A 13,630-nucleotide genomic window follows, 5' to 3' on the forward strand; every position below is an offset into this window, starting at 1 on the left:
GAGAATCTGAAGAAGAAAAAAATATATATATAACATATAGAAATATATATTAAATTGAATCGTGCTGTACAACTGAAACTAACACGATATTGTAAAATCAATTATACTTCAATTAAAAAAATAGAATTAAAGGAAAAAATTTAAAAATGCTTATAACGATGGTCATGATTTGTTTCTAATGTGTAAGCGCTCAGTGGCCTTATCGTTGGAAGTCTTTTTTCTAGATATGAAGATATTTTAAGCAGAGCCATAAACTCCCTTCAACTGTTTGCTCACATGAATCAATGTTGGGACAGCTTTGGTGTTCACAATGAGCCACCTTTGCTTAGGCTGTGGAAAAGAAGAGAGGGAAAGCCTGCTTTGAGTTGTATCCCCGGTCACATAAAGATTCTGAGATTCTCTATTTGGAGAGACATTGTCCATAGGGAATAAGAGGATGGAACACTTGGGTATAAAATTGAAAAGGGATCACCCCAACAGACGAAGGTGCTGAAGGGCATTAGGGACAAAGAGGTGTGAGACCCACCGGTCTGGAGTTGGCTTCCATTATCCTGTGTCATGCTGCAGAGGTGGTCCTTGAACAAGCTGGGTTTACCATGGCTCACTTTTAGAGATGCTTTGAATGGGGAAGGGGCGATAGGCAAGATACGCAGATGCAGACTTCTGATAGAATGCCGCTTTAGAGGGCAGAGCTCATCAAGTAGATTGTTTTGTTTGTGGGTCATTTATAATATATTTTATCCAAAATATAAAATGAAAGGGGTATAGGTTGGTTGAAAATGGGATTCCAGTTTTTCCTAGCTACTCTCTATCTCCAGTGATTGCTACCTTATTCTTTCTAGATTGAATTGCATTCCCATGATCTCTATTTACAAGTGCTTTCACAAGTTTAGGTATAATTAAGGGAGGAAAATCAAAGCATAAGCCCAAGAAGAGATTGAGGGAGCCTATTATTAATACCTAGAAAAGATACTTTGGGTAAAATCTTGATGAAAGCTGTGGAGTGGTGCTGGTTTTGAAAATTAGGAAGGAGAAAGGACTTCCTTCAACATTTTCTTTATCTATAGACGCAACTAGAAATGGCTATAAACTTTAATCTTATATACCTGGCTCTGCAGGAAATGATATTTAAGATTAGTTGAACATTAAAGCTTTGCTGAGGATAAAAGTGAATGGCCTTTGGGTTTCTTGGTGACCACGAATTTTGCTAATGTATAGAGCCAAGCGTAATGCAGTAGTTTGTGTATGACTCAGGGAATAGCTTGTCTGATGCTTAAAGTGAAGTCGAGATTGAGTTCTTAATGAGTCTGAGTATTATTAAAGAAAATCCAGATTTGAAAGCGTTGGGGGAGGTAAAGGGTAATGAACTTTTCTCTTCCTTTTGGCACATCATGAACATTTTGACTTATGAATCATACCAGTGTCACTACTGGTATGATTCATTAAGTCACCACGGCCTGTGCACTTGATCGCAACATTCAAAGGCAAATTGCCAGGTAATACACCAAATTAGGTGTTTATGAAAACATACAGAAAAGAGTTAAGGCGCTGAAAGTAAGTTGATATTATTTCAGTCGGAGGCACATGGGTGTTCATTTTGTTAGCTGACGCTACTACATGAGAATGTATCTTGGTGCTGCTTACAGGAGTTAGTAGCTTTTTCTGTATCGTGATAACCCATTCCTTCACCTCAAAGCTATCTCAGAATGAAGCTGGTACAAAAGGGGCCCCGTGGTCACCAGCATTGATTCAGTTCCTTCCAGCCTTCTACCCTTCCTTAGCAAGCATTTGAAGCCAGACTGTTTCACGGAGATGGTGGATTTGGAATAACAGCAGGTTGAATCTGCTCTTGTAAGTTGCCCCGGTGCACCAACCCTCTGCTATTGTTCAGAGACTGTTGACACAGACAAAAATGTTAGTGCTGTGAAGGGTAGTTATATGCTGCAGACCATATAAAGAGAGAATCATCTTTGTATTAAAAAACCAAAACTCTTTCAGACATTTTCCAGCAGAATATGGTACATGTTCTTCCATGAGGGTCTTAAGTAAAAAGTAGACCAGTTGGCTAGTCTTAGAAGACTTCTGGGCAGTTAGTTTGAAGATGGGTCTGTTCAGCATCGTCTTTATTCTTTTCCTTTCCCTCTCCTTCCCTCCCTCCCTCCCTCCCTCTCCTTCCCTCCCTCCCTCCCTCTCCTTCCCTCCCTCCCTCACTCTCCTTCCCTCCCTCCCTCTCCCTCCCTCCCTCCCTCCCTCCCTCACTCTCCTTCCCTCCCTCTCTATTGAGCTCTCTTTCAGTTTTATAATTCTCTGCTGATAAATTCCATGAATATCAGAAACACACTGTATGTATTTGTTAAAAGGACATGTTTTCCCCCTTTTGTTTTTCTGTAAAGGAGTTTTTTTTTTTTTTTTTTTTAAAGAAGATGTCGTTGGTAGGAGTTTATTAGTTAATTAATTTATTTTTGCTGTGTTGGGTCTTCGTTTCTTTGCGAGGGCTTTCTCTAGTTGTGGCAAGCGGGGGCCACTCTTCATCGCGGTGCGTGGGCCTCTCACTATTGCGGCCTCTCTTGTAGAGGAGCACAGGCTCCAGACGTGCAGGCTCAGTAGTTGTGGCTCACGGGCCTAGTTGCTCCGCGGCATGTGGGATCCTCCCAGACCAGGGCTTGAACCTGTGTCCCCTGCATTAGCAGGCAGATTCTCAACCACTGCGCCACCAGGGAAGCCCAGTAAAGGAATTTTATAGAGGGAAAATATTAGTGATATCAGAAACACACATAGTAGATATATTTCTAAAATGGCTTTTTACTGCTTTTCTGGTTTTATTCAAGGTGAAGCAGGTACAAGTAATCTGTTATATTTAAATGAACAGGCTTGTAATTCAACTGGCTTTATCTCGTATTGCAGACTCCTTGGTTTTTTGTCGTAGAGCTATGTATTTTTTAAATGATGTGTATACACCTACTTGAGACTGTGTGTATAAATTAATGTAGTCTAGTCCGGAAAGCATCAGGATTGGTAAAAGCTTTGGTTTAATGCCTCCTGAGACTTGGAACAAAGAATGGTTTAGTGGAGATGCTCCATCTATGCCGAATGTAGCCTTACTCCTGCTGAACTAATAATGGATGGATTTGGATCCTAACAAGTGAGATAATGTAATTTTTTAGATAAATGCCTCTGGGTGTTGAAGTGATAGGGAATGCTCACCTAGCTATTTTTCGGTATTTATCTTAAAAGGCATTCGGGTTCCGAAATGTGAGAGGCCTAGTTCGCAGAAGCTCTTTGTCAGCCTGTCTGTTTGCAATGGATCAAGTTCTTAAAGGGGAGAAACTTAAAAATGTCTTTGTTCTTGTGATTGCAGGAGTGATTACTGCTCTGTAGTAGACATTGGAGGCGGATCCATCGGGCCATGTAAGTACCATAGTAAGCACATATTTACCCGGCTAAGCACAGACATGGGATATTTGCCCTTAGCGGGAGAGGACCGAGAATTTGAGTCAGACGTTAGCATTTGGAACCATCAAAATGCACCACAGTCCCAAAGGGCCAGGGGGTTGCCCTTCTAGCGCGGCTCAATCCCAAGGAGACGTACGTCTCTGGCTATCTGGTTGAAACCTGGTGGAATTTATCTTTCGGGTTAGCTGGGCAAGAATGTTTTATCTGCCTCGAATTAGTGAAGTGACTGGAGCAGAAGGTCATTTATTACTCAGTCATTATCAAACGTAAATGTATTGGGCTGGATTATGGCCTGATACTCTTAGGTGGAAGGGCTGGCCCCTTCAGACACAGAGGATCATGGTGTGAACATAAATAAGCAAAGCCAATGAAGTGGAGAGTGTGACTTGCACAATCTCTGAACTGTGTCTGTATCAAAGAATTGTTCACGGAGTACATTTTCCTAAGCTCCCAGTTATGAACCTATTTTACGGAGGAAGCACTTGGCTGAGTGCTTCCTTGTTCTAACTGTGTGAATAGTCCTGAGTGCTTAAAACCACTGTCGAAGCTACCTTTGAGAGTCACCTTGGTAAATCAGACGTTCAGCTTGGGAGCAGAATTTTTGGATTTTACAGGCAAATAGGATTTGGGTGTCACGGTTATGGGACCAGCAGAATGAAACGTGAAACGTTCATAATTCTTGTTTCTCTTATGTGTGTGGATCTTTGAACAAACTTTGTCCCTAACAACATCACAGGAAAAGCCATTCCAGCAACTGACAAGCAGATGAATGTCTGATGTGAATAAAAGCCTTAGTTAGAACTCAAATTATGTGACCATGTGACTTTTATCAGAGGCTTCTCTCTAGCTGTCACCTTGAAAGTTTGTCCCGCTGGGAGAAACCAGAGAAACAAGAAGTGTCTCTGTCAGAACCTCAGAGAGATTTTGCGTGTCTAAAGACATAGGGTTTTGTCTAAGAACAAGCGTATTTAATCCCTCTTACACATCCCCCTACCTCCACATCACACACATGACTGAAAAGGAGTGGTTTTCAGTTCAGGGACCAGACAACTAAACCCATCTATCTTCAAGGGTCTGTTCTGAAACTAGTGAAGTGCCGACAGATAAGGAAGTCCGTTCACTGCCCTCCCAAGAGATGCCAGGCACGGCAGCTGGGGCTGTAGCAGGCTGGCATCGTGAAGAATAGGAGCTGGGTCTGCAGTCCCTGATACCCAGGTGCAATGGCTTATGCTCTGGGAAGGATGTGCATCTTTCTGCCTCTCCTCTGCTGTGATTTTCTTTTTCTTTTTTTCCTGCACTGTGTGGGGTTGACGGTCTTTGTGGAGCACGCAGACGTGTTGGCGTCATGTGGCACTCCTGGGCTGTGTCTACCTGCCACCAGATACGGTGTCACCTTCCCCCTTCAGCGCGCCAATACCTAGCTGCCTTTGGAAGGGCCTCTTGGCTCCTTTCAAAATAACTACTGAAAGAGCAGCTGTCTGTCAGCCTCCTCCAGAACCATGGAATTGGGCTGCTGTCAACCTGTTGGAGGAGTTCCCAACGCAGCAGACTGGCTGTCACTGACATTTATAACTTGAAAGCCGTATCACAGATGAGTTTGCGTGTCTCACCATCTTTTAAATTAGCCTTCAGATTATAAAGCACACTCTCCACACTTTGACAACGCCCAGGACTTTGGAGGTGGTTGGGTCTTCCTGAAGGTGTGGAGAAGCAGTCACCCTTCTCCCCTGGCCATTTTGTAAAACTGTCTTTCTTCCGATTCAACGGGAAAGAAGTTGTCCCAGCTTTAGGCTTGGGTTTACGTGTAACCCTGAGTCGGTTTAGATCAGGAAAATGACTGGCTGCTGGAAACAAATGACTCTAACTCTGCTACAGAGTTTGTGGTAAGAAAGGGTGTTGCTGGGAAATGGGTGTCAGAAAATGTTTCTCACATAGGTTGGTAGATCTGTACCTGGTTTTTTATGCCTTAGTTTCTCAAAGAACCATCTCTGAGTTTCATTTCTGGAGACCTGACCGGAAGAGAAGGATGCAGTGTTGATAAAAATGGAAGTTAAAACCATAGCCACCCCAGCAGATCTCGTGAACATACACTGCCAGAGGAGAAGGCTAAGGCGCAGGAGGGCAGCAGAAGGCGTGTTCCTCACTGTGCGTCTGTCTAGACTGTACATTCCTTGAGCACGAGGGTTGGCCTTATTCCTTTTCACACCATCAGTGGCGAGTACACAACCTGGCATGTGGCAGTAGGATGAGCCGAGCCAATGAGTGTCAAGAAGGAACAGGTGTTACAGGCAGGAAAAATTTGGTTTCATTTTCTTTTTATCCTGCTCATGCAGGCGTTGAAATACAGTCATCAACAAATCCAGATGATGGAGTTTTCAAGTTCATGGCGTTCTCCTGTTGGCATCAAAGATGAGTAATCTTGGAAGAGGTGTAACACAAATGGGGGCTTAGATGGCAAGTCTTGGATGCAATTAAGATGAAACAGCCTTCACTGTCCGTGCTCAGATTTCTTTCTGTGGTTCCCAGGCTGTTAGTCACGTCTTGGGAAATGTCAGTGCCTGACCTTGGCTGTGTGCTGTGCAGCCACGTCCACTGCATGGCCTGCCTGGAGTGGGGCAGGGACAGGCTCTTGATGGTGGCCACAGGATTTGGGAAGAGAGTCAGCTGAGGATGGTTGTCACCTTCCCGGCCCTCTGCCTCTGGTGCACATTGGATCTCCATCTCGGCCCTCCTTCTCCAAGCCCAAGAGTTGCCTGCAGTCTGTCTAGACAGCTGCCGCCCAGTGATAGCTGGGCATGTTGGATTAACCTCGATGCCCTGTTTGCCCCAGGGAAAGGTGGGGTGCAGGGCAGAGGTCAGGGCTGGGGCTGCCCCTTGTCACCAGGCCAGACGTGGAACAGCAGAGCAGTTGTCTTCCCAAGGCATGCCTGGTTTGGACTGAATCTAATCAGAATTCCCGGTTTGTGCCAAGATGTCTCAAAACAGCGTCATGTGTCTGTTCCCTGGTGATACTTGAAAAAAAATACTGAAAAATGTTTAAATATTTCAAATACCCAGACAAGTGCAGAGACTTAGTGGAAAAGTTGCTCATTTACATCCCCCTCGAGTCCCTGCCTTTCTGAACTCGTGGATGACACGTCTTAGTAACTGTGAAAGGTGCCGATGTTGGCGTCTGTTAAAATTACCATACTTCTGTCCCTGGAAAGTCTAAAACACGTGGCCTGCCTGGATCGCTCCAGGGATGGTTGGTGCTGCCTGGCTCCGCCCTTTCCTATGGTCTCGTTCGTTACGTCACTGTCCCGTCATTGTCGTCTAGACGGTTTCTCTTCATTCATTTTCAAGGAGGTGTATGTGTTTAAATCCTTCTCCCCAAGTCCTCCTCCTCCACTAGTTCAGGGCTCCCTTGTAATGGGCAGTTCAATGGGTCCCGCTGGACAGAGCTAATGCCGTCTCCACGTCCCCTTCCCATAATACACTTCATCATACCTGATGCCGCACACGTGACTCACTCTGTCAGTAACCTCTCCTTTCTTCCCAAGCCGGCGTGGCATCTCTCCACGTATGTCGACCTCCCTGGAGGAGACAGGCGAAGGTTCCTTTACTTTGCGTCTCAGGCTTAGGTGATGGATAGAGAGCATCTGTTGGGTAGGCTGAGGCTCTCCCTCGGGTTAATTAATGCGGGTAAGGGCCACGGACGGTTTTTTCCTTCTTTTACCGTGATGGCTTTCTGGGACCGGAGTCCTGTGTTATTTAGGCTGTGTGGATGGATGACTGATTACTTTTAACTCTTCCTTTTGGTCTGAGCTCAGGATGGCTCACAGGAGTTAGTGCCCACTGCGCATGCATTGGAGGGGCTACCGGAATGTTTACCACCATCCATTTAAAGGGAGATGCCTGCTGGAAAGGAAGGGTGAAAGGTACAGGAGAGCCTGGGTGAGGGTGAGTCAGGAAGGATTGGGGAAGGGGGTGTGGTGGCCATGGCAATTTGGTTGAAGAGTTTGGGCACCCTGGGTGCCTGCAGAAATGGAACCGTTTTTTTTTTGTTGTTTTTTTTTGCGGTACGCAGGCCTCTCACTGTTGTGGCCTCTCCCATTGCGGAGCAGAGGCTCCGGCCACGCAGGCTCAGCAGCCATGGCTCACGGGCCCAGCCGCTCCGCGGCATGTGGGATCTTCCCAGACCGGGGCACGAACCCGTGTCCCCTGCATCGGCAGACGGACTCTCAACCACTGTGCCACCAGGGAAGCCTGGAACCGTTTTTTAAAATTCTAAATCATCATGGTCTGGTACCATAAAAATAAATTGCTAGAAAAAGTGAGATTAAAGAAAGAAGAAAGTGGTCCCCTGCGCACATGGCGCTGCGAGTGGCACGGAGCGTGCGGGCCGCGGTCTGCAGCCTGCGCGCCGTCTCTGCGCCCAACGTGCCCTGCCCGCCGCGGCCCTGGGGACTGCGGGCGGGCGCCGTCCGGGCGCTGCGCACCGGGCCCGCTCTGCTGTCGGGTCGTAAATTCACAGACCAACATGAATGGGTAACAGCAGAAAACGGTGTTGGAACAGTGGGATTCAGTAATTTTGCACAGGAAGCTTTGGGAGATGTTGTTTACTGTAGTCTGCCTGAAGTTGGGACAAAATTGAACAAACGAGGAATTTGGTGTTTTGGAAAGTGTGAAAGCTGCTAGTGAACTCTATTCTCCTCTATCAGGAGAATTAACTGAAATTAATGAAGCTCTGGCAGAAAAATCCAGGACTTGTCAACAGATCTTGCTATGAAGATGGTTGGCTGATCAAGATGACACTCAGTAACTCTTCAGAACTAGATGAACTAATGAGTGAAGAAGCATATGAGAAATACGTAAAATCTATTGAGGAGTGAAAATGGAACCCCTAAATAAACTAGTTTGAAACAACTTAATCTAAAAAAAAAAAAAAGTATAAAATACTAGCCTTCAATTTTATTATGAGATTCAAAGACATAGAGTTACCTTGTCCACTGACTGTAAAAGTTAAAAGGACACTTACCCTCAGTTTTGGTACTTAGCTCTTCAAAGACCAGAAACACTTGGTGGACTGGCCCCCCTCTGTGGATGCTCCCACCCGCTTTGAGTAGTAGCACTGACCTGGGAGATGGGGGTCTCAGCTCTGTTTCTGCTGGAGGGCCCACCCTGACCTCTCTGAATCCTGGTTTTTATGCTACAAAGTGAAAGTGTTATTGGTCTGCAGGGCACTGTTCTCCCCGACAGGAGATGAGGAACCAGGAACAGTGCCCATTTCTGTGTTCCTCACCCAAATGGTGATCTCTCTTTATAAAGATCCATCTGGGAGGGACCTGCTGGGGGTTATTTCATATACACCTTTGGCCACCTTGACCAGATGTCTGCCCAGCTCATTTGAAAGGCACACGTCCTGCATTTGTGACCTTCTGTAACAGAAGCACCTCTGTGTGTGTGTCTATACGTATAGTCATACCCAGTGCAAGTTTCTTTTTCCTAGTTCATAGTTTTAGGCTGGTGGAGGTGGGGAAATTACCCCTTTTAAGAAGTCATTTAGCATAATAAATGTTGGAGAGGGTTTGGAGAAAAGGGAACCCTCTTGCACTGTTGGCAGGAATGTAATTTGATACAGCCACTATGGAGAATAGTATGGAGGTTCCTTAAAAAACTAAAAATAGTTACCGAGTGATCCAGCAATCCCACTCTTGGGCATATATCTGGAAAAAGTCGAATTTGAAAAGATATATGCACCCCAGTGTTCATAGCAGCACTATTCATAATAGCCAAGACATGAAGCAACCTAAGTGTCCATCGGCAGATGAATGGATAAAGATGTGGTACATATATACAACAGAATATCACTCAGCCGTAAAAAAGAATGAAATAATGTCATTTGTAGCAACATGGATGGACCTAGAGATTATCATACTAAGTCAAGTAAGTCAGACAAAGGCAAATATTATATCACTTCTATGTGGAATCTAAAAAATAGTACAAGGGGCTTCCCTGGTGGTGTAGTGGTTGAGAGTCCGCCTGCTGATGCAGGGGACACAGGTTTGTGCCCCGGTCCGGGAAGATCCCACATGCCGCAGAGCGGCTAGGCCCGTGAGCCATGGCCACTGAGCCTGCGCGTCCGGAGCCTGTGCTCCACAATGGGAGAGGCCACAACAGTGAGAGGCCCGCGTACAGCAAAAAAAAATAAACAATTAAAAAAAAGTAGTACAAATGAACTTATTTACGAAACAGACTTACAGACATAGGAAACAAACTTATGGTTACCAAAGGAGAGGGGTGAGAGATAAACTGGGAGTATGGGATTAACAGATACATACTACTATATGTAAAATAACAACAAAGATTTACTGTATAGCATGGGAAACAATATTCAATATCTTGTAATAACCTAAAATGGAAAAGAATCAGAGAAAAAGGAATATAGATATATACATATATATGTATAACTGAATCACTGCTGTACACCTGAAACTATTACAATATTTAAAATCAACTCTACTTCAATTAAAAAAAAAGTTATTTAGCGACCAAGGCTAAATAGGCGCTGACTTCGTGAACCCCTGCCCTCCAGGATCACCCTGCAATGGTGTTCATTCTAGCCCCCTGAAAGGGGGCACAGACGCAGGTCCCCTGGCCTCACCTTGCTGGGACACGTCATCCACCTGTGCGTCTAGGGAGGAGAAGGGAACAGGCATTCAGTGAGTAGCGAGCATTGCCCACAGGCCCCCTTTCTCCTGCTTCTGTCATTCACTTATCAGAATCTTGTTCACTCTTGCATTCTTTTATCCACGTGAACTTGTTTACTTCTCTTTTACGCCTGTTCGTGATTATGGTCCGGTGTTGCATTTTTATGCCCTGAGTAAGAAACAATGGGAAGAGAAGATTGGAAATTGCCTCAGAATTAATGTACATTGATTATACTGGCCGCTGTCAGCAGCCATGACTAGTGCTGACTGTGAGAGGAAATTGACCATGTGCCATCGGCCGCATTTGGATTTTTTTTTTTTTTTAAATCAAGGTATGTGTGAGGGGAGAGTACTGCTTAGTCTTTTAAAAGTAAATAGCACTTAAGCAGAAGGAGCCGGTTGGAGCAGGGGCAGCCAGTAACCCTTGTTGAAAGGGGGGGGGAGGTAACGTACTTGATAAAAAGCTGAAGTAACTCTAATAGTTTTGTAAGTGCACTTTCTTCCGGCAGCAAACCAGAGAGTCTGAATGTGAGGTGAGATTGTGGGAAGGACAGGGTGTGTGTGTGTGTGTGTGTGTGTGTGTGTGTGTGTGTGTGTGTGTGTAGCGGAGCTGGTCTTGGCAGGAGGGTTGCAGGTTTAGCATCCTTCTGGAGCCACATGTGGTATCATGTCAGTCAGGATAACTGGACTAGGCATTGTGACCAGAGGACCTACTACAGAAAACTGGGTTTGTAGGTGACGGAAGAGGTGACATTGATGTACCAAAGAGCATGTGACAACCCAGAGATGTGCAGCCACCAGAAGAAATCCACCCCGAGGACTGCAGGGAGCGTGGGAGTTGGAAGTGTTACCAGAAACGGGAAGTAGACCCTTTGGAAAGGGCTGCATCCTTGGAGGAGATGCTGGTGGGTGGATGGAAAGTGGATGAGAGACCCCGACCTCTTCCCAGCGCCTGTCCTCCCAGCTGCTGCTGCTGTCTCCCGCAGGCCAACCCTACCTGGAAGCCAGTTGGTAAGGGAGTTGGGGAAATGTAGTTTCCTACCATACGTTGCAAAAAGGACAAAGCATCCAGAGAATGTATGTGAGAGCAGAAAGGTGTAGACGGCTGGCCTGGGGAGTGTAACCTTTTGGTGGAGAGAAAAAAAGATAAATAGGTTAAGTGGAAGATTGCTTTAGGGAAGAAATTTCCTGAGTTTTGGTTTTTGATTTCTTTATTCTATGCCATACTGCCTCGCCTGTGGTTCTCTACCACCATCTAAGTTCTTTTTTCACAGTGTTGTTAAGCCTTTTACACCATGTGATATGTTATGGACATATTTGACTCCCCAATAATAATGAACATCTGTGGAGTGCTTCCTGCACATGGGGAAGTTTTCAGTGCTTTATCTGTATCCAGTCATTGAATCATCAGAGCTACTTTGTGAGTCTGGTACAGTTGATCCTCATTATTTGCGGATTCTGTATGTGCAAATTTGCCTCCTTCTTACAACTTATTTGTATACCGCTCAAATCAGTAGTTGTAGCACTGTGCGACCCTTTGTAGACACACACAGAGTGGAGGAAAATTTGAGATACTGATGTGCATGTTCCCAGCTCAGATGGGAGATGCTCTGCCTTCTTGTTTCAGGTCTTCTACTATAACGAGGTGTCCTCTTCGTGGTCTCATTAGTGCAACTCTTGGCATTTTTGAGCTTTTTTTGGTTGGTGAGTTTGTTGTTTAAAATGGCCCCCAAGGGTAGTGCTGGAATTATGTCTACAGTTCTGAAGTGCTAGAAGGCTGTGCTGTGCCTTAGGGAGAAAACAGGTGTGTTAGATAAGCTTCTTCAAGCATGAGTTATAGTCCTGTTGGCTGTGAGTTCAATATTGATGAATCAACTGCATATATTAAATAAGGTGTCTTAAAACGGAAGGACATAAAACATGGTTATGTATTTTAAAAAATAACTTATTTCTGATTTTTAAAAGATTTTAATAGGTGACAGCAAATTTTTAATGTATGTATGTATTTATTTATTTATTGGTCACGAGACACGGGGGATCTTCGTTCCCGACCAGGGATTGAACCCTTGCCCCCTGCGGTGGAAGCGCAGAGTCTTAACCACTGGACCACCAGGGAAGTCCCCATGGTTACGTGTTGATCAGTGGACAAAAATGTTCTGACCAGCGGCTCACAGGAACCTAAGCCCGTATTCCTTTCCCCTAGGATCACTGGTTTAATATTTTCCAAGTCAGTGTTCACAGAGATTTTTGTAAAGTATCACTACCGCAAATAATGGGCACTGACGGTGCCACTGTTATCCCCAGTTTGTAGGTGGAGACTGAAGCATGTAGAAGTCAAACAAGTTGCCCAGCGTCACCCAGTGGGATGAGAACCCAGGCAATCTGGCTTCCCTGCCCTTCGCTCCTGTGCTCTACACTTTCACATTTCCTACTCTTTTCCACTTTCTGGATCTGCTGTTCGTGCTTTTGGAACCAACCCTGGGGCTGTTTCCAGTGACAAAACTCCTATTAGTAAAGCCAGCAGTTACCCCTGGCTGAGACTGCTGATGTGTGTAATTCTAAAATAAAGGTAATAACATTTGACACCTGGATGAAAACCTTCGCTTAGTTCCAATAGTTAGTTCTCAAGCAGCTCTTAGAAGCACACATCACCCTCCATTTCATAAATAAAAGCTGGCATCTTGGGAGGTTGTGATTTGGTCAGAGCCCCAGGGTGAGAAAGTGGTAGAACAGAGACTCAGATCCAGGTTTCCTGTCCCCGAATCCCTGGCTCTTTTTTTTGGCAATATCCAGGCTGCCTCTCCCAAGGCTGTCTGGGGACACTATGCTTACCTTGCTGCTTGTTCTGATTTGCCGCTCCCACGCTGCTTTGATCTGGAGGAACCACAACAAGTTAGAATCGTGTGTAAAAGAAGTGATTCGGGGGTGGAGGCATGTCCGGAAATATTTTCTTTACAGTGGTCATTTACGCCCGTGTTTATAGAATATCTCTCTTGGGCTGGAATGGCCTTTTGGGGAAGATGTTCGTTTTGTTTCCGTTCATTAGGTAAATATTTGAAAATAAAGGAAAAATAATTTGAGAGGGCTGCTGGCATTTTTTTCAGTGGCACACCCTCTCTTTGTGTATTTAATTAAATGTGTGTTTGAATAAGAAATGGATGCACTTGCTAAGAATGAAAAGGGAGCTCTAAAAATAAACCACGTCTCCCTTCCCTGGGGCAGCACTGGGCTTGATTTCCTGTGTTTCTTCAAGGTGTTCTAACCTCCACCCGAGGGCCTCTGAGCTGTTGGTGAAGGGCGACCTTTGTTACATCTTGGTCCAACGGTATGGGAGTGTATGTCTGTGTATGCAGTGGAGAGAGCCCAGGCAGGCAGATTAACATCCTGTAACATACAGGACGGTCCCACAGCAAGGAATTAGCCCGCCCAAATAGCCAACGGTGCTGACGTTGAGAAACCCTGCTTTACCCTCACTATAAACTGCAAGG

At 45.2% G+C, this 13,630-nt stretch overlaps 1 pseudogene; it reads left to right on the plus strand.

Annotated features, from left to right (window-relative positions):
* The first annotated feature begins 7,803 nt into the window (after window positions 1–7,803).
* Window positions 7,804–8,324, plus strand: LOC136126058 (glycine cleavage system H protein, mitochondrial-like; annotated as a pseudogene).
* The last annotated feature ends 5,306 nt before the right edge of the window (window positions 8,325–13,630 follow it).

This window comes from Phocoena phocoena, chromosome 7 (genome assembly GCF_963924675.1).
Source record: "Phocoena phocoena chromosome 7, mPhoPho1.1, whole genome shotgun sequence".
Taxonomy (NCBI): domain Eukaryota; kingdom Metazoa; phylum Chordata; class Mammalia; order Artiodactyla; family Phocoenidae; genus Phocoena; species Phocoena phocoena.